Source organism: Anopheles funestus, chromosome 2RL, assembly GCF_943734845.2.
Source record: "Anopheles funestus chromosome 2RL, idAnoFuneDA-416_04, whole genome shotgun sequence".
Taxonomy (NCBI): Eukaryota; Metazoa; Arthropoda; class Insecta; order Diptera; family Culicidae; genus Anopheles; species Anopheles funestus.
The window spans coordinates 93721819-93745996 of NC_064598.1; the positions used below are offsets into that span (position 1 = coordinate 93721819).

A 24178-nucleotide genomic window follows, 5' to 3' on the forward strand; every position below is an offset into this window, starting at 1 on the left:
ACAAGGGTGATCATATAAATATTATTGAAGCACTCGTGGAACAGATGATACACTTTGCCAAAGTTTTAACTACCGTGAAAAAAGGAAGATTTTTTATATGCATCTGAGTGCGTAATAGAACCACAACTTATCTACACAAATGTTTGCTAAATACTGTAAAAGTTTCTTAAAACTATTTAATTAATCCTGCCCTTAAAGGTGGTAAAAGAAATATCTTTTTTGTCCACACAGGCACAACACGTCCTGACGAAGCAACACATGAGACTCACTGTTTTTTTTTTTGAGAATTCATCCTGTTTGCTCGTAATATGTACCTGTAACCAACACAGAGCCATTAACAGTGGTACAACAATACTTTTAACTTGGCTAACAACAAAATCCCTACCATATGCGTACAACATTTTGTTCAGTTTTGCCAGCTTGTCGGACCTTTAAGGCCTGTTGCCTACGTAGACGGCACACCGGAACGTACCTATGTACGACCGACCAAACCGTCAGAGCGTACGACCGACCCGAACGAACTAACGTGTGGACCAACATAAACGCCAAACAACACCGGCATACGGAGGGCACCACTCGAAACAGCCTTTGCAAAGCGCAATGTTCCCTTCGGACCACGCGGTCGGTGGTCTACCACGATGATACGATATGGTGGTGGCCAGCGTGCGGTTAAGCCTGATGATAGTAATTAATTTCAAGTGTTAAAACAAACATAACACATACTCCTACACAGTGTCACTTTCTGGTCTGCGTCTACGCTGTCGTTTCCCCGAGGGCAGAACGGCTTCAAAGGTATTCGTTGGTTACAGCGTTACAAGCTAATATTGGTTCTCTCTTTTTTCTCCTTTATTTTGTACCAGACAACCATTGTTACACGTGGTTAATGCTGTGTACAATACGTTGGTAACTGGACACGATGTCGGCGAATCTTTTCCTGAGGTTGGCGATGACTTCGGGTAATTCAACTGCGAGCGACTTTAATAACGCAATCTGCACGCTTCAACCAGTCGGGTTTGTGGAATGCAGAGAAAGGTGTAAAATAGTGGCACAGGTAGACGACCACCTTAAGACATTCGGTTTCCAACAAATCCACCCAGGGTACTCCAGTACACCGCACGCTCGCTCAAGTGGCTCCGTCCGAAAGGCATCACTGATCTCTCTCTTTCTACTCTAATGGACTGCCGAGCGTTTGTTGGTAAATTTTAATGAAGCGTGACAGTGTTGAGACTGAAACCGATCCTTTCCCACCATCCCGCACAGGAGAACCATTACCGGGCATGAATCTCAGCTTGGACGACGAACGCCAAGGACCACCGGGCGTATTTATCTTTCGGCTTGATGTTGTGTTTCGTTGCCTTTCGTACCCCCTGCTGGGTTTGGCAGGGATTTTGGTTTGAAAGGGACCGAAGATTACAACTTACAGCCAAGTGCCTTCGCTAATGGAACGCCGCCCGTGTTGAACGTGGTACGGGGATGCTTTCGTCTTGTAGGATGCGAAGATTTTTGGAAAGCTGCCTTCCGATGAGTCATATAATGTTTATCTCATTATCGCATCGCGGATGAGCGAAAAAGGGATGGAAAAGCTCCGAGAAGAATACGGCCAGTGACCAATTAATGCCGTAAAACTAGATTCCTCCGAACTGAGAAGCATTACTGTTGAGTGCCGTGTGAGGAAGAAAGCTTTAAGATTTTCGCTTTAAGAGATCTTCAGGCGAATGTTTAAAGTTTGGGTCTGGTTAACAGGTAAATGAAGAGTCCATAATTTGACCTTTCCGTGGTTTAATAGGGCAGCTCGATGACGTAATAGTTAATCGCGATTAAAAAAGGATGTAATTTCAAAAAGATATTCTTATTTATGCTCACTAGCGTATTTGAGGCATGATTCGAATGGTTTCACAAGGTAATGAATAATATACATAATCTCGTTTACATTTTACATTCAAAACAACATAATCCAATCTACGATAGTAAAATGTTAATAACTGCCTGCTTCAGTATTCAGTTGCTATGAGAAAATTGTTTATGCCAAACAAATGTAAGCATACCAGTGCCAATCATTAAATTGCAGCACATCGACTAAATCTCCTACAGAATGTAGAACATTCGATCAGAAAGCATATCAGATAATATGATTCCAACATTTCTTGGAAAACACTATCAAGTTCAAGTGAAAAATCAGCCTCAGCGGAAGAAGGGCTTCCATCCGACATTGTTCTACATCGAGAGCAATCACGTCGATCGATCATTGTAATCGCATTAAGTTATTATTCTCCACTCAAACTAAGGACCCGGCTACTGCTGATGAGCTTCTCCGAATATCAAAAGAATGAAAAACGATTTAAACACTAGTGCCTTGAATTTGTTTACCTTTCATTTGGGCGAACATATCGGCTCAATCCTTTTGCTTACCTAAATAGCATGAAGCTGAACGAGCCGTACCATCTTGAAACAAGCTAGCTTTTCAATGGAAGCAGCTAAGAGCTTCGGTTCTTTGAGCAATCATGCATCTGCCTTTACGATTGCAGTGTATTCGGCATCGTATTGCCACACTGGTAGTCTGTTTTGACATTTTTTTTCTGTGTTCAAATCTCATCTTCATCATAGGATACCATCATTATGAAAGGCGTCATGCCGTGGACACTGGGAGTTACCGGGGAAGTGTCTCTAAATTATGCTTCATTACATCCATCCAAACAGGCGCTTCACGCAACTGGGAGAGAGGAAATGTCGTAGAGCTACCGAGAAAATGGTGTGCAACGTAGCATAAGCATTGGCATTGGTCTCGAAGCGAAACAATGCACTCCAGGGCACTCCTCAAGGGCTCCCTGGTTGCTTACGTACCGAACCATTCCGGCGGGCTGAGTAGCATCAGCAGCTCGGAATCATCCATTCGGATGATACTTTACTGAATTGTAAGAGAGATGTTCGAGATGCCAGACGATGCATACGGAATGAACCCATCTTGTGCCTACGGATGCCACCCTTGGCCAGAGAAAACTATTTTAACTCTCCTGGCTACAGGCTCTGCCGTGAGGAAGAATGCAACCTACCCTTCCCTTGGTAGGTTGTCAGGTGAAAATTTAATTTGTTGTTCAGAGAGAATAAAGTTGAAGCACGTGCTTTCAGCGGTGAAATTAATTCAAAGACTCTCCTAGCTGTTGGTGTGAAGTACCGAAGACACTGACACAATCTGTGGCCACTCTGGTGAAATATTTTCCAAACACCGCGCTGATGCATGATGCCGCGCGCGGTAAGCAAGAATGTAATAGAAACCCTTCACCAAAGAATTAACGCTAGGAAAGTGATGTAGATATAATAATCCCCGGAAACGGGTTCGGCTTAGACTGGGAGATTAAGTACTGCTTTCGCTGCCAGGAGAAGTATTGCGCCGTGGAACGCCTTGAACGATGGCCCGGTAATGAGGGTAAGACCTTCAACGTTTGGTCGTTAGGCAGTGCCCGGTACGCTGAATGGTTGTATGTTTTCCAGCCTCGTTATCATTGATGATGTCTCCACACCCGGGACGCTGATGCGCACGAAATGTCCATTGCCCGCGAGTGAAGTTTAATTAACGAAATGTAAACGAACAAAGACGACCGTGTCGGTCGCCGCCCGGTCGTGAGTTGATATTTAACAGTCGCAAAGCCAAACAGTCAGTCAAGTGTTTGAATGGTTTCTGTGCTTGGAAGGTGATGACCGATGCTTCTGTGTGCTTTCCGATGCGCTGGTAAGGTAAACTGTTTAGACAACTGAATGGCCGATTGTTTGTGCGTCTCCGTCAACTCGGGCTGCTCGGAATCGGACAAGATTAGCTCTCCACCCACCGTTCCGATTCCCGTATGCTAACCCCGACTGTTATGCTAACGACACTTTGGTTGTCTGATTATTGAAACGCACTCGATGATGGACGTACGGAGATTTCGAGTGCAAACAGTGGCGTTTTGCTCGAGTGCCATTAATGTGGTGACATCGGGCAGGTTGATGCTGTGTGAGGGTAGTGCGGTTGAGTGCACCCGCATCTGACCTAAATACGGTTTTGTGCCTTCTTGTCGCGGTCGCTATCACTGTTGATTGGAGAAGCACCCCGCGACTTAATGCCGAATTTACTTCGTTCATATTTTATGCATGGATGCCGGATATTTTACCAACCACTGGAGAGCGTGTGTATGAGTTTGTCCTTTGTTGCAGCGTTTTCGACAAAGAAGCGTACAAAGCTACAAAATCACGTCCATTAGCAGCAAAAGTTAGGTAACCCTTGTGTACAAAGAGTTCACCATTGTTCGACCCTGTTGCCAAATATTTAACTGAAATTCACTAGAAAATGTGAAGAAAGCGGCAAATAAACGGGTGTTTCTTCTTTGCGAAGGTACCGGTCCGGATGGGATTTGATACCAGATCACTGGTGGTTATAAAGACCGTCGCCGCTATCACATACACCACCGACAAGCTCGAACTGATATATGTTATTTATTTAAATATTGCAGTATTTTCTAATGATTCTTACAAATTCTTTTCCAAATAGCAATTTTCCTCATAGCACTGTGATTACTTATTTAGAATCTAGAATAGAAACCTTAATTACCCATTTTCCCCATCACCACATGACACCTGCGTTGACAATGAAAGTAAAAGTTTCGCACGGTAAATTAACGAACCTGAGCCCTCTTAATTGATGATCCCAACATCAAAGCAATTAAAGCACCTGTGTGGAAAAGGACAGCATTAGCACGCTCTCCTGGTGGAACAAATGTGCACATCCACCCTTTTTTGCCACAGAACCGAAGGTGTCACTGATCAAGTATCCTGATGTTCAAGTCAACGTGCTTCTTTGCTTCACTACAACCTGCTAACAAGGTTGATTGTTGAATCATTGCGCTACGACCGAAACACCGAACCCTCCGCTTTTTGTGCCAACCAGTGTCACTTCGTTCGCCTTACCCGTTCCGTTTTGTCGGATGTGGTGGTTTGGATGGCCCGGTAGCCCGGTGTGCTAATGGTTCCCTTCCGGCGTTACGTTTGTCGGTAGCTTAACACATTGGCTGACCAAGGAGCCTTTAACTTGCCGGCAGGCGGAAGATGGAGAGTTTGAGCTGTAAGCTGAGTTATTATCATACGATAACAAGATTAGCTTCTTGTCGTGCAGCGTGTCGTTTGACACAGGAGATCATATGGCAACCCTCGCGGCACACATATACGAGTGGAGCCGAGTGTTTCAGTGTCACTTTCCGGGAAATATGGGTATCCTAGGGTATCTGCCATTTGTCTTCGTGGTGGTTAAACTTAATCAGCGCAAAAAGGTAGAATGGCGAAGCAGAATGGGGTAAAATGGCTTGGCAAATGGATGGGTGACAATATGGTGAGCAGTAATGAGAATGTGATGAGTTTGTACGTGGGGTATATTTCTTCATGATAGTAAAATTTTCGACAAACTAAAGGATGCGAGTATCGAAAGTACTACAGTGAGTATCAATGTGGATTCTTAAAGAAGCTTTCATCGCTTTTGTAAGTAAGCTGAATTTTTCTATTACGCTGACTACTTCTCAAATCAACCTTAGTTTTAAACATTTTCCCTAACCCCGTCACTAAACGCTTAGCAATCACTAAACGCTTAGCAAGCAAACAATCGTCGCGTTTGCAAACGCGATTCTGAAACTTTTTGCAAAACTCCATATAAAAAAATTGCGTAAAGTCGCTTTGAGTGTATTTTCAGCGAAAAATCAATATTAGAAGCGAGGCTTGTCGCCATGACAGTTTTCTGTAACGGTCAAAATTTTACAAATTGTTGTCTTTTAATTCAAATTTGTTGAGATAAGTTTCTTTACACTCAAATAATGCTTTAAATTAGAAAAATAATAAAAAATCAGAAAAAAAAATTTAAAAAAATTTCAACTCGAAAATTTCATAAGGCTTACCCCTTATGTTTTTTTTGGGAAATTTTGCAAAAAAAATGAAATTGATTTATTTTAATGCCAATTGGTTGCAATGTGTTTCTTTTCACTCAAGTAATGCTTTAAATAAAAAAAAGAGTGAAAAATAATAAAAAAATCAAAAAAATCAAAAAAATAAAAATTGACTAAGGCTCATTTTTGCTCTAAGTTTTGCCTATAACTCGGTCGGTATCCAACGGATCGCTAATCTTTAACTTGTGGTCGATAGATGGCACCAATGGCTACATTTTCTTCTTGGACGGCCATGCTCTCAGGTGTCCGTGCCGGAAGTTATTCGAGGAACCAAGTTCCTTACCCTGTTTGAGAAAATGTAAAATTTTCCTCATTTTTGCACCAAGTTTTGCCTATAACTCGGTCGGTATCCAACGGATCGCCAATCTTTAACTTGTGGTCGATAGATGGCACCAATGGCTACATTTTCTTCTTGGACGGCCATGCTCTCTGGTGTCCGTGCCGGAAGTTATTCGAGGAACCAAGTTCCTTACCCTGTTTGATAAAATATAAAATTTTCCTCATTTTTGAGTAATTTAGGAAAATTTAAAAAAATGATTTATTTTAATGCGAATTTGTTGCAATGTGTTTCTTTTCACTCAAATAATGCTTTAAATTAGAAAAATAATAAAAAATCAGAAAAAAAATTTTAAAAAATTTTCAACTCGAAAATTTCATAAGGCTTACCCCTTACGTTTTTTTTGGGATATTTTGCAAAAAAAATGAAATTGATTTATTTTAATGCCAATTGGTTGCAATGTGTTTCTTTTCACTCAAGTAATGCTTTAAATAAAAAAAAGAGTGAAAAATAATAAAAAAATCAAAAAAATCAAAAAAATGAAAATTGACTAAGGCTCATTTTTGCACCAAGTTTTGCCTATAACTCGGTCGGTATCCAACGGATCACCAATCTTTAACTTGTGGTCGATAGATGGCACCAATGGCTACATTTTCTTCTTGGACGGCCATGCTCTCTGGTGTCCGTGCCGGAAGTTATTCGAGGAACCAAGTTCCTTACCCTGTTTGATAAAATATAAAATTTTCCTCATTTTTGAGTAATTTAGGAAAATTTAAAAAAATGATTTATTTTAATGCGCATTTGTTGCAATGTGTTTCTTTTCACTCAAATAATGCTTTAAATTAGAAAAATAATAAAAAATCAGAAAAAAAATTTTAAAAAATTTTCAACTCGAAAATTTCATAAGGCTTACCCCTTACGTTTTTTTTGGGAAATTTTGCAAAAAAAATGAAATTGATTTATTTTAATGCCAATTGGTTGCAATGTGTTTCTTTTCACTCAAGTAATGCTTTAAATAAAAAAAAGAGTGAAAAATAATAATAAAAACAAAAAACTAAAAAAAAATAAAATTGACTAAGGCTCATTTTTGCACCAAGTTTTGCCTATAACTCGGTCGGTATCCAACGGATCGCCAATCTTTAACTTGTGGTCGATAGATGGCACCAATGGCTACATTTTCTTCTTGGACAGCCATGCTCTCTGGTGTCCGTGCCGGAAGTTATTCGAGGAACCAAGTTCCTTACCCTGTTTGAGAAAATATAAAATTTTCCTCATTTTTGAGTAATTTAGGAAAATTTAAAAAAATGATTTATTTTAATACGAATTTGTTGCAATGTGTTTCTTTTCACTCAAATAATGCTTTAAACTAGAAAATAATAAAAAATCAGAAAAAAAATTTTAAAAAATTTTCAACTCGAAAATTTCATAAGGCTTACCCCTTACGTTTTTTTGCGAAATTTTGCAAAAAAAATGAAATTGATTTATTTTAATGCCAATTGGTTGCAATGTGTTTCTTTTCACTCAAGTAATGCTTTAAATAAAAAAAAGAGTGAAAAATAATAAAAAAATCAAAAAAATCAAAAAATGAAAATTGACTAAGGCTCATTTTTGCACCAAGTTTTGCTTATAACTCGGTCGGTATCCAACGAATCGACAATCTTTAACTTGTGGTCGATAGATGGCACCAATGGCTACATTTTCTTCTTGGACGGCCATGCTCTCAGGTGTCCGTGCCGGAAGTTATTCGAGGAACCAAGTTCCTTACCCTGTTTGAGAAAATGTAAAATTTTCCTCATTTTTGCACCAAGTTTTGCCTATAACTCGGTCGGTATCCAACGGATCACCAATCTTTAACTTGTGGTCGATAGATGGCACCAATGGCTACATTTTCTTCTTGGACAGCCATGCTCGCAGGTGTCCGTGCCGGAAGTTATTCGAGGAACCAAGTTCCTTACCCTGTTTGAGAAAATGTAAAATTTTCCTCATTTTTGAGCAATTCAGGAAAATTAAAAAAAAAATGATTTATTTTAATGCGAATTTGTTGCAATGTGTTTCTTTTCACTCAAATAATGCTTTAAATTAGAAAAATAATAAAAAATCAGAAAAAATTTTTTAAAAAATTTTCAACTCGAAAATTTCATAAGGCTTACCCCTTACGTTTTTTTTTTGGGAAATTTTGCAAAAAAATGAAATTGATTTATTTTAATCCCAATTGGTTGCAATGTGTTTCTTTTCACTCAAGTAATGCTTTAAATAAAAAAAAGAGTGAAAAATAATAAAAAAATCAAAAAATTCAAAAAAATGAAAATTGACTAAGGCTCATTTTTGCACCAAGTTTTGCCTATGACTCGGTCGGTATCCAACGGATCGCCAATCTTTAACTTGTGGTCGCTAGATGGCACCAATGGCTACATTTTCTACTGGGACAGCCATGCTCTCAGGTGTCCGTACCGGAAGTTATTCGAGGAACCAAGTTCCTTACCCTGTTTGATAAAATGTAAAATTTTCCTCATTTTTGCACCAAGTTTTACCTATAACTCGGTCGGTAACCAACGGATCGCCAATCTTTAACTTGTGGTCGATAGATGGCACCAATGGCTACATTTTCTTCTTGGACAGCCATGCTCTCTGGTGTCCGTGCCGGAAGTTATTCGAGGAACCAAGTTCCTTACCCTGTTTGATAAAATATAAAATTTTCCTCATTTTTGAGTAATTTAGGAAAATTTAAAAAAATGATTTATTTTAATGCGAATTTGTTGCAATGTGTTTCTTTTCACTCAAATAATGCTTTAAATTAGAAAAATAATAAAAAATCAGAAAAAAAATTTTAAAAAATTTTCAACTCGAAAATTTCATAAGGCTTACCCCTTACGTTTTTTTTGGGATATTTTGCAAAAAAAATGAAATTGATTTATTTTAATGCCAATTGGTTGCAATGTGTTTCTTTTCACTCAAGTAATGCTTTAAATAAAAAAAGAGTGAAAAATAATAAAAAAATCAAAAAAATCAAAAAAATGAAAATTGACTAAGGCTCATTTTTGCACCAAGTTTTGCCTATAACTCGGTCGGTATCCAACGGATCACCAATCTTTAACTTGTGGTCGATAGATGGCACCAATGGCTACATTTTCTTCTTGGACGGCCATGCTCTCAGGTGTCCGTGCCGGAAGTTATTCGAGGAACCAAGTTCCTTACCCTGTTTGAGAAAATGTAAAATTTTCCTCATTTTTGCACCAAGTTTTGCCTATAACTCGGTCGGTATCCAACGGATCGCTAATCTTTAACTTGTGGTTGATAGATGGCACCAATGGCTACATTTTCTTCTTGGACGGCCATGCTCTCAGGTGTCCGTACCGGAAGTTATTCGAGGAACCAAGTTCCTTACCCTGTTTGAGAAAATGTAAAATTTTCCTCATTTTTGCACCAAGTTTTGCCTATAACTCGGTCGGTATCCAACGGATCGCCAATCTTTAACCTGTGGTCGATAGATGGCACCAATGGCTACATTTTCTTCTTGGACAGCCATGCTCTCTGGTGTCCGTGCCGGAAGTTATTCGAGGAACCAAGTTCCTTACCCTGTTTGATAAAATATAAAATTTTCCTCATTTTTGAGTAATTTAGGAAAATTTAAAAAAATGATTTATTTTAATGCGAATTTGTTGCAATGTGTTTCTTTTCACTCAAATAATGCTTTAAATTAGAAAAATAATAAAAATCAGAAAAAAATTTTAAAAAATTTTCATCTCGAAAATTTCATAAGGCTTACCCCTTACGTTTTTTTTGGGATATTTTGCAAAAAAAATGAAATTGATTTATTTTAATGCCAATTGGTTGCAATGTGTTTCTTTTCACTCAAGTAATGCTTTAAATAAAAAAAGAGTGAAAAATAATAAAAAAATCAAAAAAATCAAAAAAATGAAAATTGACTAAGGCTCATTTTTGCACCAAGTTTTGCCTATAACTCGGTCGGTATCCAACGGATCACCAATCTTTAACTTGTGGTCGATAGATGGCACCAATGGCTACATTTTCTTCTTGGACGGCCATGGTCTCTGGTGTCCGTGCCGGAAATTATTCGAGGAACCAAGTTCCTTACCCTGTTTGAGAAAATGTAAAATTTTCCTCATTTTTGCACCAAGTTTTGCCTATAACTCGGTCGGTATCCAACGGATCACCAATCTTTAACTTGTGGTCGATAGATGGCACCAATGGCTACATTTTCTTCTTGGACAGCCATGCTCGCAGGTGTCCGTGCCGGAAGTTATTCGAGGAACCAAGTTCCTTACCCTGTTTGAGAAAATGTAAAATTTTCCTCATTTTTGAGCAATTCAGGAAAATTAAAAAAAAAATGATTTATTTTAATGCGAATTTGTTGCAATGTGTTTCTTTTCACTCAAATAATGCTTTAAATTAGAAAAATAATAAAAAATCAGAAAAAAAATTTTAAAAAATTTTCAACTCGAAAATTTCATAAGGCTTACCCCTTACGTTTTTTTTGGGAAATTTTGCAAAAAAAATGAAATTGATTTATTTTAATGCCAATTGGTTGCAATGTGTTTCTTTTCACTCAAGTAATGCTTTAAATAAAAAAAAAGAGTGAAAAATAATAAAAAAATCAAAAAAATAAAAAAAAAATAAAATTGACTAAGGCTCATTTTTGCACCAAGTTTTGCCTATAACTCGGTCGGTATCCAACGGATCACCAATCTTTAACTTGTGGTCGATAGATGGCACCAATGGCTACATTTTCTTCTTGGACGGCCATGCTCTCAGGTGTCCGTGCCGGAAGTTATTCGAGGAACCAAGTTCCTTGCCCTGTTTGAGAAAATGTAAAATTTTCCTCATTTTTGCACCAAGTTTTGCCTATAACTCGGTCGGTATCCAACGGATCGCCAATCTTTAACTTGTGGTCGATAGATGGCACCAATGGCTACATTTTCTTCTTGGACAGCCATGCTCTCTGGTGTCCGTGCCGGAAGTTATTCGAGGAACCAAGTTCCTTACCCTGTTTGAGAAAATATAAAATTTTCCTCATTTTTGAGTAATTTAGGAAAATTTAAAAAAATGATTTATTTTAATGCGAATTTGTTGCAATGTGTTTCTTTTCACTCAAATAATGCTTTAAACTAGAAAATAATAAAAAATCAGAAAAAAAATTTTAAAAAATTTTCAACTCGAAAATTTCATAAGGCTTACCCCTTACGTTTTTTTGCGAAATTTTGCAAAAAAAATGAAATTAATTTATTTTAATGCCAATTGGTTGCAATGTGTTTCTTTTCACTCAAGTAATGCTTTAAATAAAAAAACGAGTGAAAAATAATAAAAAAATCAAAAAAATCAAAAAAATGAAAATTGACTAAGGCTCATTTTTGCACCAAGTTTTGCTTATAACTCGGTCGGTATCCAACAAATCGCTAATCTTTAACTTGTGGTCGATAGATGGCACCAATGGCTACATTTTCTTCTTGGACGGCCATGCTCTCAGGTGTCCGTGCCGGAAGTTATTCGAGGAACCAAGTTCCTTACCCTGTTTGAGAAAATGTAAAATTTTCCTCATTTTTGCACCAAGTTTTGCCTATAACTCGGTCGGTATCCAACGGATCACCAATCTTTAACTTGTGGTCGATAGATGGCACCAATGGCTACATTTTCTTCTTGGACAGCCATGCTCGCAGGTGTCCGTGCCGGAAGTTATTCGAGGAACCAAGTTCCTTACCCTGTTTGAGAAAATGTAAAATTTTCCTCATTTTTGAGCAATTCAGGAAAATTAAAAAAAAAATGATTTATTTTAATGCGAATTTGTTGCAATGTGTTTCTTTTCACTCAAATAATGCTTTAAATTAGAAAAATAATAAAAAATCAGAAAAAAAATTTTAAAAAATTTTCAACTCGAAAATTTCATAAGGCTTACCCCTTACGTTTTTTTTGGGATATTTTGCAAAAAAAATGAAATTGATTTATTTTAATGCCAATTGGTTGCAATGTGTTTCTTTTCACTCAAGTAATGCTTTAAATAAAAAAAGAGTGAAAAATAATAAAAAAATCAAAAAAATCAAAAAAATGAAAATTGACTAAGGCTCATTTTTGCACCAAGTTTTGCCTATGACTCGGTCGGTATCCAACGGATCGCCAATCTTTAACTTGTGGTCGCTAGATGGCACCAATGGCTACATTTTCTACTGGGACAGCCATGCTCTCAGGTGTCCGTACCGGAAGTTATTCGAGGAACCAAGTTCCTTACCCTGTTTGATAAAATGTAAAATTTTCCTCATTTTTGCACCAAGTTTTACCTATAACTCGGTCGGTAACCAACGGATCGCCAATCTTTAACTTGTGGTCGATAGATGGCACCAATGACTACATTTTCTTCTTGTACGGCCATGCTCTCAGGTGTCCGTGCCAGAAGTTATTCGAGGAACCAAGTTCCTTACCCTGTTTGAGAAAATGTAAAATTTTCCTCATTTTTGCACCAAGTTTTGCCTATAACTCGGTCGGTATCCAACGGATCGCCAATCTTTAACTTGTGGTCGATAGATGGCACCAATGGCTACATTTTCTTCTTGGACGGCCATGCTCTCTGGTGTCCGTGCCGGAAGTTATTCGAGGAACCAAGTTCCTTACCCTGTTTGATAAAATATAAAATTTTCCTCATTTTTGAGTAATTTAGGAAAATTTAAAAAAATGATTTATTTTAATGCGAATTTGTTGCAATGTGTTTCTTTTCACTCAAATAATGCTTTAAATTAGAAAAATAATAAAAAATCAGAAAAAAAATTTTAAAAAATTTTCAACTCGAAAATTTCATAAGGCTTACCCCTTACGTTTTTTTTGGGATATTTTGCAAAAAAAATGAAATTGATTTATTTTAATGCCAATTGGTTGCAATGTGTTTCTTTTCACTCAAGTAATGCTTTAAATAAAAAAAGAGTGAAAAATAATAAAAACATCAAAAAAATAAAAAAATGAAAATTGACTAAGGCTCATTTTTGCACCAAGTTTTGCCTATAACTCGGTCGGTATCCAACGGATCACCAATCTTTAACTTGTGGTCGATAGATGGCACCAATGGCTACATTTTCTTCTTGGACGGCCATGCTCTCTGGTGTCCGTGCCGGAAGTTATTCGAGGAACCAAGTTCCTTACCCTGTTTGATAAAATATAAAATTTTCCTCATTTTTGAGTAATTTAGGAAAATTTAAAAAAATGATTTATTTTAATGCGAATTTGTTGCAATGTGTTTCTTTTCACTCAAATAATGCTTTAAATTAGAAAAATAATAAAAAATCAGAAAAAAAATTTTAAAAAATTTTCAACTCGAAAATTTCATAAGGCTTACCCCTTACGTTTTTTTTGGGAAATTTTGCAAAAAAAATGAAATTGATTTATTTTAATGCCAATTGGTTGCAATGTGTTTCTTTTCACTCAAGTAATGCTTTAAATAAAAAAAAGAGTGAAAAATAATAAAAAAATAAAAAAAAAACAAAAAAAATGAAAATTGACTAAGGCTCATTCTTGCACCAAGTTTTGCCTATAACTCGGTCGGTATCCAACGGATCGCCAATCTTTAACCTGTGGTCGATAGATGGCACCAATGGCTACATTTTCTTCTTGGACGGCCATGCTCTCAGGTGTCCGTGCCGGAAGTTATTCGAGGAACCAAGTTCCTTACCCTGTTTGAGAAAATGTAAAATTTTCCTCATTTTTGCACCAAGTTTTGCCTATAACTCGGTCGGTATCCAACGGATCGCTAATCTTTAACTTGTGGTCGATAGATGGCACCAATGGCTACATTTTCTTCTTGGACGGCCATGCTCTCTGGTGTCCGTGCCGGAAGTTATTCGAGGAACCAAGTTCCTTATCCTGTTTGAGAAAATGTAAAATTTTCCTCATTTTTGAGCAATTCAGCAAAATATAAAAAAATGATTTATTTCAATGCCAATTGGTTGCAATGTGTTTCGTTTCATTTAATTAATGCTTTAAGTTAGAAAGATAATAAAAAATCAGAAAAAAAATTTTAAAAAATTTTCAACTCGAAAACTTCATAAGGCTTACCCCTTACGTTTTTTTTGGGAAATTTTGCAAAAAAAATGAAATTGATTTATTTTAATGCCAATTGGTTGCAATGTGTTTCTTTTCACTCAAGTAATGCTTTAAATAAAAAAAAGAGTGAAAAATAATAAAAAAATCAAAAAAAAAATAAAAAAAAATGAAAATTGACTAAGGCTCATTCTTGCACCAAGTTTTGCCTATAACTCGGTCGGTATCCAACGGATTGCCAATCTCTATCCTGTGGTCGATAGATGGCACCAATGGCTACATTTTCTTCTAGGACGGCCATGCTCTCAGGTGTCCGTGCCGGAAGTTATTCGAGGAACCAAGTTCCTTGCCCTGTTTGAGAAAATGTAAAATTTTCCTCATTTTTGCACCAAGTTTTGCCTATAACTCGGTCGGTATCCAACGGATCGCCAATCTTTAACTTGTGGTCGATAGATGGCACCAATGGCTACATTTTCTTCTTGGACAACCATGCTCTCTGGTGTCCGTGCCGGAAGTTATTCGAGGAACCAAGTTCCTTACCCTGTTTGAGAAAATATAAAATTTTCCTCATTTTTGAGTAATTTAGGAAAATTTAAAAAAATGATTTATTTTAATGCGAATTTGTTGCAATGTGTTTCTTTTCACTCAAATAATGCTTTAAACTAGAAAATAATAAAAAATCAGAAAAAAAATTTTAAAAAATTTTCAACTCGAAAATTTCATAAGGCTTACCCCTTACGTTTTTTTGCGAAATTTTGCAAAAAAAATGAAATTGATTTATTTTAATGCCAATTGGTTGCAATGTGTTTCTTTTCACTCAAGTAATGCTTTAAATAAAAAAAAGAGTGAAAAATAATAAAAAAATCAAAAAAATCAAAAAAATGAAAATTGACTAAGGCTCATTTTTGCACCAAGTTTTGCTTATAACTCGGTCGGTATCCAACGAATCGCTAATCTTTAACTTGTGGTCGATAGATGGCACCAATGGCTACATTTTCTTCTTGGACGACCATGTTCTCAGGTGTCCGTGCCGGAAGTTATTCGAGGAACCAAGTTCCTTACCCTGTTTGAGAAAATGTAAAATTTTCCTCATTTTTGCACCAAGTTTTGCCTATAACTCGGTCGGTATCCAACGGATCACCAATCTTTAACTTGTGGTCGATAGATGGCACCAATGGCTACATTTTCTTCTTGGACAGCCATGCTCGCAGGTGTCCGTGCCGGAAGTTATTCGAGGAACCAAGTTCCTTACCCTGTTTGAGAAAATGTAAAATTTTCCTCATTTTTGAGCAATTCAGGAAAATTAAAAAAAAATGATTTATTTTAATGCGAATTTGTTGCAATGTGTTTCTTTTCACTCAAATAATGCTTTAAATTAGAAAAATAATAAAAAATCAGAAAAAAAGTTTTTAAAAAATTTTCAACTCGAAAATTTCATAAGGCTTACCCCTTACGTTTTTTTTTGGGAAATTTTGCAAAAAAATGAAATTGATTTATTTTAATCCCAATTGGTTGCAATGTGTTTCTTTTCACTCAAGTAATGCTTTAAATAAAAAAAAAGAGTGAAAAATAATAAAAAAATCAAAAAATTCAAAAAAATGAAAATTGACTAAGGCTCATTTTTGCACCAAGTTTTGCCTATGACTCGGTCGGTATCCAACGGATCGCCAATCTTTAACTTGTGGTCGCTAGATGGCACCAATGGCTACATTTTCTACTGGGACAGCCATGCTCTCAGGTGTCCGTACCGGAAGTTATTCGAGGAACCAAGTTCCTTACCCTGTTTGATAAAATGTAAAATTTTCCTCATTTTTGCACCAAGTTTTACCTATAACTCGGTCGGTAACCAACGGATCGCCAATCTTTAACTTGTGGTCGATAGATGGCACCAATGACTACATTTTCTTCTTGTACGGCCATGCTCTCAGGTGTCCGTGCCGGAAGTTATTCGAGGAACCAAGTTCCTTACCCTGTTTGAGAAAATGTAAAATTTTCCTCATTTTTGCACCAAGTTTTGCCTATAACTCGGTCGGTATCCAACGGATCGCCAATCTTTAACTTGTGGTCGATAGATGGCACCAATGGCTACATTTTCTTCTTGGACGGCCATGCTCTCTGGTGTCCGTGCCGGAAGTTATTCGAGGAACCAAGTTCCTTACCCTGTTTGATAAAATATAAAATTTTCCTCATTTTTGAGTAATTTAGGAAAATTTAAAAAAATGATTTATTTTAATGCGAATTTGTTGCAATGTGTTTCTTTTCACTCAAATAATGCTTTAAATTAGAAAAATAATAAAAAATCAGAAAAAAAATTTTAAAAAATTTTCAACTCGAAAATTTCATAAGGCTTACCCCTTACGTTTTTTTTGGGAAATTTTGCAAAAAAAATGAAATTGATTTATTTTAATGCCAATTGGTTGCAATGTGTTTCTTTTCACTCAAGTAATGCTTTAAATAAAAAAAAGAGTGAAAAATAATAAAAAAATCAAAAAAAACAAAAAAAATGAAAATTGACTAAGGCTCATTCTTGCACCAAGTTTTGCCTATAACTCGGTCGGTATCCAACGGATCGCCAATCTTTAACCTGTGGTCGATAGATGGTACCAATGGCTACATTTTCTTCTTGGACGGCCATGCTCTCAGGTGTCCGTGCCGGAAGTTATTCGAGGAACCAAGTTCCTTACCCTGTTTGAGAAAATGTAAAATTTTCCTCATTTTTGCACCAAGTTTTGCCTATAACTCGGTCGGTATCCAACGGATCGCTAATCTTTAACTTGTGGTCGATAGATGGCACCAATGGCTACATTTTCTTCTTGGACGGCCATGCTCTCTGGTGTCCGTGCCGGAAGTTATTCGAGGAACCAAGTTCCTTATCCTGTTTGAGAAAATGTAAAATTTTCCTCATTTTTGAGCAATTCAGCAAAATATAAAAAAATGATTTATTTCAATGCCAATTGGTTGCAATGTATTTCGTTTCATTCAAATAATGCTTTAAGTTAGAAAGATAATAAAAAATCAGAAAAAAATTTTAAAAAAATTTTCAATTCGAAAATTTCATAAGGCTTACCCCTTACATTTTTTTTGGGAAATTTTGCAAAAAAAATTGTATTGATTTATTTTAATGCCAATTGGTTGCAATGTTTTTCTTTTCACTCAAGTAATGCTTTAAATAGAAAAAAGAGTGAAAAAAATTCAAAAAAACCAAAAAATTCAAAAAAATGAAAATTTACTAAGGCTCAATTTTGCACCAAGTTTTGCCTATAACTCAGTCAGTATCCAACGGATTGCCAATCTTTAACTTGTGGTCGATAGATGGCATCAATGGCTAAATTTTCTTCTTGGACAGCCATGCTCTCAGGTGTCCGTGCCGGAAGTTATTCGAGGAACCAAGTTCCTTACCCTGTTTGAGAAAATGTAAAATTTTCCTCATTTTTGCAGCAAGTTTTGACTATAACTCGGTCGGTATCCAACGGATCGCCAATCTTTAACTTGTTGTCAATAGATGGCATCAATGACTATATTTTCTTCTTGGACAGCCATGCTCTCAGGTGTCCGTGCCGGAAGTTATTCGTGTTTGATAAAATATAAAAATGTCCTCATTTTTGAGCAATTCTGCAAAATTTTAAAAATGATTTATTTTAATGCGAATTTGTTGCAATGTGTTTCTTTTCTCTCAAATAATGCTTTAAGTAAGGAAAATAATAAAAAATCAGAAAAAAATTTAAAAAAAATTTTCAACTCGAAAATTTCATAAGGCTTACCCCTTACGTTTTTTTTGGGAAATTTTGCAAAAAAAATTAAACTGATTTATTTTAATGCCAATTGGTTGCAATGTGTTTCTTTTCACTCAAGTTATGCTTTAAATAAAAAAAGAGTGAAAAATAATAAAAAAATCCAAAAAAATCATAAAGATGAAAATTTACTAAGGCTCATTTGTGCAGCAAGTTTTGCCTATAACTCAGTCGGTATCCAACGGATTGATTGAAAACGTAAACAAACCTTTCACGAGAAAAGTTAAACAACCTTGAAGTCGCGCCAGAATCGCAAAATTTATTTTGGAAAATTGAGGTACTTCTATCGCATTTGCAAACACGACAATTGCTAAGCATGGAGTGACGGGGTAAGAAAAGGAGAAAATCACTACTGGGAAACAGTATTTAACAAGCGCTCGGTTCATGGCACCTAGCCTCAGTCAAAGAATATTTGTGTTCAAGAAACGCCAAGCATTGGATGGATAAATTTCCTCACTCAATTGCAAGCGTTTCGGTTGGGCGAAGGAAATCGTGTGAAAAACCCCTTTTTCTCTCCGCAGTGTAAATGATCCGTTTGATGGTGATGATGGTAATGGTGATTACGGGGAGAAAAGGTCCTTAATGGTCTGGTTTGCCCAATATTAGACAGATAACACACAAATTCCAGCAAACCCGGAATGGATCAAGCGTGGGCCATCGATGTTGTAAAGGTTTTCACAAATTTTGAACACGAAGGGATTAAAGTTTTTCCTTGAAAAGGATTCTTTGTATCAAAACATCGGACACGAAAGGGTTGGTCTTAGAATTTGAAAGAAGTTTCTTTTCTTCCAATAACGAATGAACATGTGTGTCGTGTTACATCACTGGAGCAACTTTAAATAAGGTTTAATATTATTGATAACATTTGTAATTCGTTTTTTTAAAGTTCTCTAAAAGTAACTCAACGACAGCAAATCGTTTTGCTTGGCTCCAGTGTTTCGATTGCATCTCGCAAATGATTTCCCTTTTAAAGGGTCTTTTAATATACAACATTTTCGCCCGAAATTACCTGCATTTGTGCAAATTCCTTCCAACGATAGACCGACAAATGTAGCACCGTTATGCTCAGCAAACAAACCCAGTCGTCATGCCCGTTCCCGCTGGGCGACTGTTATTAAATCAAGCTAATTGAATGATTGCACGCTGTCGAAAAATATCATTAAAAGTGAGCCGCGGCAAAAGTGGAAAGCAAATAATTGACTTACAAAGTTGACGTTCACCGGAGCGCACAGAACAGTACAATGAGTTTGAGCGCGCCCCCACCGATTGCCCCGATAACGACATTTGCATCGATCGTGGCACCATCCTGTGCCAACGACCGGACCTTCAATGGACCTACAGGGCCTGCCATGGTTTTCGGGTTGTGTGAGAAAGTTTTCCTTCGTTTTTTTCTGAAATCCAGTCACCTGTTAGTCATTTTTCCACGGATCGTCCTCGCCGTGGCAATGAGAAACGAACGTACTGAATCCAAGTTTCAGTTGAAATGAAAAAAAGGAACAAATGTGCAAGGCTAAACACTTTTTTTTTTTGGTTGGAACGATGTTAATGAAGGTCGTAATAAATCAAAATCGGTGCTCATTTTCCAACTTTTGTCCCTGCCGCTTTATCGGACGGCGAAACGATTGCCACAACACGATTTCGCTCCCTTAGGCCGCATACCCCAAGTTAGATGATGTTAGATGGCGAAAAGAAACCATAACAGAATAAAAAAAAAACATTGTAAAAGGCGTGATATGTACGCCTTGCGCGTTTGCCTGACAGTTTCCCACCGGAACTGGACAGGACAAAACGAAATAAAATATCAATTAATCTTCCGCGGGAGGCTTTGTCTTGGGCAACTTTTATGACAACATTAACTTTGTTTACCAATCTCACCCGATGGCAAAACTTCATCCCTTACCCAATTTCCCAACCCCATTGGGAGAAAGGATGTGAAGATAAGAGGAATGCACGGAAAGGTGCGAAGAATTTTCCACGAAAGTGAATGTACCAGAGGTAGTGTGGCACAAAATATCGCCAGTGACTGGGATCCGTGCCAGGATCAATCAATTTCCCATCAGTTTGGCGTGTCCTGACGGAATTCGATAAAGTCCACCGCGACAGGTTGCTGGATAGTTGTTCGCCATTTCGTAGGTAGAACGGAGTTGAAGCAACATGAACATTTTTGTTATCAAAGTACGACGAAATTAATGATGTTTTGTGAAGGATGAGTTTCAAGAAAAACGGAAGAATAATTAAAAGAAAGAAACTTATCAGGTTGTAACTGGAACAACTCCTTTTTGTAATGTGTAAAGTCAGTAATTAAACGGATCATTGAAACCGTTTGAAAGTTTTGGAGAAATTCGTGAGTGATAAATAATTGAGTGTGATCATGTCATTATAGTGAGGCAGGCTAAATGTGTGAGGCTTTAATCTAGAATTCTTCCACTCTATGTATCACAAACCCTTCTACCTTCACAATTCCATTTCGCTTGACGGAATTGATGAGCTTCGTCTCAAACAAAAGACACCGGTGAAGGTCCATGTTGGTATGTGATCAGGTTTTCCAACCTTGTTTTCGGTCACGACGCCATTTTCCAACAAAACCCATTTGCCGTTGGTTTTGTTCTCCAAAGAGCTCATTCATTAGACAGGCTTCACCGTATTGAACAATGATCGGATCCACAAATCAGTCTTTCAAGGCTGGAGTTGTGAAACGGAACGATATCCTTCGACCAGATTCCGGCTGCCGGCTATTGGACCACCTACACAGACATCCATTGAGCTGGAAAAAGACTATCAGGCTTTACAGCGTTGTCACTCTGCCTGTCCTAACTCACCTTTGAATGGTACAACACACTAAGAGGATTGACTTTCGTACGGCAATGGCAAATACGGTTCTGACCCACGGCAAACTCGTCCATACTTAAAGGGTGTTGACTATAAAGCGAAAGCAGAACACTCCGTACAGTTACGACCTCCCTTTTGCAAAAGCCTAAAGAAATTCCACTCATTCCTCGTTTTATTCTCTCTCTTTGCTCACTCCAACGAAAGAATCGCTGAAAAGGACCTCTTGCCGGTAAGCTTCAGTTCAAGTGCACCGTGTCCGGCAAGGACATCGCATTCCATCCCGTAGCATCCGAGTAGTCCGACGGAGATAAGAGTTCCAGGATGTTTTTTTTTTAGTTCTCCCACCTCGCTTTTCTTTTCGTGACCATCCCCACGGTACAATCGACTCTCGTTCGACTAGCTGCTCTTCACGGGTAGCTTTTGTAGCAGACACTTTCCGGTTTCGTCTTGTTGCGCTATAGGTTGTCCCACTTGAGACTTGGGTTGGGTTTTTGTAACGAAGGGCTTGGCTCTATTGTTTACCATTGAATGAGAAGGTGGAATCCTTTTACACTTCTTGTTCACCGTGAGGTATCGTATTCCCTTCGGATAAGCTGTGCCGGTGCTCCGTCGGGAAATCTTTACAGCTCGTTCGAAATCGAATCAGTGCACAGGGTGAAAAGCAAAAATGGACAACTTTCATTGATTAGTGCTAGGACGTTCGATAGAGTTCTTAGTGCAAAACATAACAGAAACAGGTGAATTTGAGCACTCAAAACGACTCTCGGAAGTGCTTTCATAATTAGGAATTGTGCTTGTTTCTTCAACGGAAATGAAGTATAATTTTTTTTTTATTCTTGTATCATTATTTAGAAAAAAAGTATTTAAATTTGTCTATAGAATAATATTTTCATTCACCAACAAAAAAATCCTTTAACAGAGGAGTAGAAAAATCTGCTTCACTTTAATCTGAACTAAAACTTGCAGTGCATTTCAAAATGTAAGCAAAATTCAAATTATTCACCTCAGCGTACACTCTCCTGCCAAAAAACACACGTCCTTCCCGTGGGGCATCTCACTAATGATTATGTTGAGCGATGCATTCCTCCCATGACAGGGACGAAAGCATGGAATGTTTTGCAACAAAACGCTCACCCACCTGCGTGTAGATAAATTATACAACTTCATCGCTCACGGCATCCGAAAACCGCTACCGTCTCGGTTACATGCACATTTTCCATGAGTTCATGAGCTTTCCACCGACCGCCGGTCAACAATCTCACCTCATGATCCGGTGCGCCCAGCCCACCAGTAAATGGATACCTTTCGAGCTCACCCCTCATGCAGCATATATCGTGCAACACCACCCAGCGTAGGGCTATTGAGGCCAGGGGAAATGTTTTTATTAACATTCAGTGCACATAACGATGTCGGCTGGTCTGGGGAGCAAGAGGGTGATTCTCGCAGCAGTAGCCAAAAAGAACGAAAAGGAGGAGAAAAAAAATAAAACCCCAGGCGACCACCCAACCAAAAAAAGCTATTTACATTTACAACGGCACTCAGACACCCCTCGAGAACACCTGACCTCAGCATCCAGTCTGAACTTGACCAAAGTTTTTGTTCCCGCTCCCCTTTTTTTCTAGTGAACGATCGTTCTCCCACACCAAAGCCCGGAATGTGTTGCCACCGAATTCTGAGCGTGCGTTTGTCCAAACGCACCACACTCCACACGTTTACAGGTTAGGCCAGGTTCTGTGAGACATTTCGGAGGGGGCTTTCTGTACATTCCCATTCCAAAAAAAGGAGCAAGCAACCAAAAAAAACGTACAAGACGTCACGCACCGCACGAGAAGCCTGTCGCACACGGGCCACACAAATATTCCAAGCAAGCAAAAACCAAAAAAAAAGCCCCGACCTAACAAAAACTGTCATCATAAATCAGCTTCTTATCTGCAAAACCGGAGAGTTGCTGGAGTTAAGCCAGCACATATTTAAAGGCTGATCTCGTAGTCCGACGGATGGCCACCAGGAGTTCGCTTCTCGCTTTTGTCGGAGGGAGTTGTTTTTTTTTTTTCATTCTTCCAGCCTCGGCATCATTTTCCACGTCCCGACCTGAGACCATCGCATTTATGTGTGTGTGTGTGTGTGTGTGTGTGTGATTTTTTTTGTCGAGGTAATTTTTCATCGCAAGCAACGGCAATGTCTCTAGCGGCCGGTCGGAATGTTTCAAACTTCCGGCGCTACCTGCCGGGTTGATTTGGAGTACAGTTTGGCCATGGGCCACTCCACGCTCATGATGTTCTAATGTATGTTTGTATGTGTATGTTTTTTTGTTATCAAAGACCCCAAAACAACCATTGCGTATTCTGTCCGGCATTAAAAGAATGGAAAAATAACTGTCCAAACTTCCCAACCGCATCATTGACGGTGAGAGGGTAGTGTGCTGTTTCATCTTTATTTCTATCCCGACGTTGCACACATACCATCCTTACCATAGGAGATGGGCGCATGCCGCATTGAGGGAAGGGAAGAAAAAAAATCCAAGGTAAAAGTTTGACTTTTCCCCGGAGGAAACGATACTGGCGTTGGCGTACAGGACGTTCGGTTCCTATATATGGCTGCATGCTTGCGTCCAGTTTTGCTTCATGTTCCCATGTTGATGATTTTCACTCATTTTCTCTCGCTGTCTCGCTCGCCATTATTGGTTTAGCTTGCAGAAACACACACACACGGCATCCAGCGCTTGGGTATTGTAATAGAATTAAAAAATGTTTTTGAAAAAACAGCAGAAACCTCCACACAACAGGAAGCACGCTGGAACGGTGCTTTTTTGTGTGTTTCTTTCCCATCCATAGAGCAACTAGAACTAGGATTGCAGAGGCTTTTTTAGTTTTGTTCTTTCTGGCACTTGTGTACTAATTTTTACACATCTTTTCTAGCTTCTCTACCGGAGCACTGCATTGAACAAGAAATAAAAAAAACCGAACGTGACATCGAGCCGGGAAACAAAACTTTTCACTGGTCGTTCGGAAATTGAGATCGCTCCATGTTCGGCGAGGGCCTCACTCGAACCACCCATTTATCCCTGTGGAGAAAGGCAAAAAGGTAAATTGGTACAGCTCGTATGACAAGCTGCGGTGTTATGCGATGGGCATGTTTTGGCTAACTTTGTCAAGGAAAAACACAATTTTATCCGTGTCCCAACCGTGTCCCATGCTTCGGCGAGTTGGATAGAAAAGAAATTGATGATGAAGAGAGAGAGAGAGAGAAAAATGTACCACTTTGTGTAGAAATACGATTACAAA

General features: G+C 38.2%; 1 protein-coding gene and 1 long non-coding RNA gene across 8 annotated transcripts in view; one reads left to right on the forward strand and one right to left on the reverse strand.

The window, feature by feature from the left end:
* The window catches only part of LOC125761830 (uncharacterized), a 237481-nt gene that overhangs the window by 103151 nt on the left and 110152 nt on the right, over positions 1-24178 (forward strand). Inside the window, exons 2-3 of the long non-coding RNA XR_007418142.1 lie at positions 8152-9771; positions 12628-12817. This is a non-coding gene — a long non-coding RNA (uncharacterized LOC125761830). The remainder of the gene's footprint in view (positions 1-8151; positions 9772-12627; positions 12818-24178) is intronic.
* Positions 1-24178, reverse strand: part of LOC125761790 (protein madd-4) — a 141638-nt gene that overhangs the window by 75407 nt on the left and 42053 nt on the right. The window lies entirely within an intron of this gene.